The sequence below is a fragment of the Eimeria tenella genome, genomic scaffold (genome assembly GCF_000499545.2).
Source record: "Eimeria tenella Houghton genomic scaffold, Eth_scaff114, whole genome shotgun sequence".
NCBI lineage: Eukaryota > Apicomplexa > Conoidasida > Eucoccidiorida > Eimeriidae > Eimeria > Eimeria tenella.
Window position 1 is genome coordinate 32,839 of NW_013541478.1, and position 408 is coordinate 33,246.

Sequence of the window (408 nt, forward strand, 5' to 3'; positions counted from 1 at the left end):
TAAGTCCTTTCCACTTTACTTCTTTTCGCATCCAGCCCACTCTTCAGTGAGGCTAGGGCTTAGGGTTTAGAGTTTAGGGTTTAGGGTTTAGGGTTTGGACAGCATTTGGTGGGGTGTTTTCATATGTTTCCGGAGTGTACGTACACCTCAGCTCGTGGCTCTGCTCCCTGTCGGAAGATGAATAAAAGGTTAAAAGGCGGCAGCACAAATAAATAAATAAATAAATAAATAATAAAACAAATAAATAAAATAAATAATAAATGGAACTTGAAAGAAATCATTTTCTTTGGAAACAAAACAAGAATGCATGCCTGCAAAAAACGCCTTCAAATATTTTATCGAAAGATATTTTTAAGTGCAAGTCCATTTAGTTGCCTCTCTGCGCACATATATTTATTTATTTATTTA

At 35.3% G+C, this 408-nt stretch overlaps 1 protein-coding gene across 1 annotated transcript in view; it reads right to left on the reverse strand.

Annotated features, from left to right (window-relative positions):
* The window catches only part of ETH_00027620 (uncharacterized protein), a gene marked incomplete at both ends in the record, with an annotated part of 7,696 nt that overhangs the window by 4,630 nt on the left and 2,658 nt on the right, over positions 1 to 408 (reverse strand). The gene's annotated exons all lie outside the window — the stretch shown is intronic.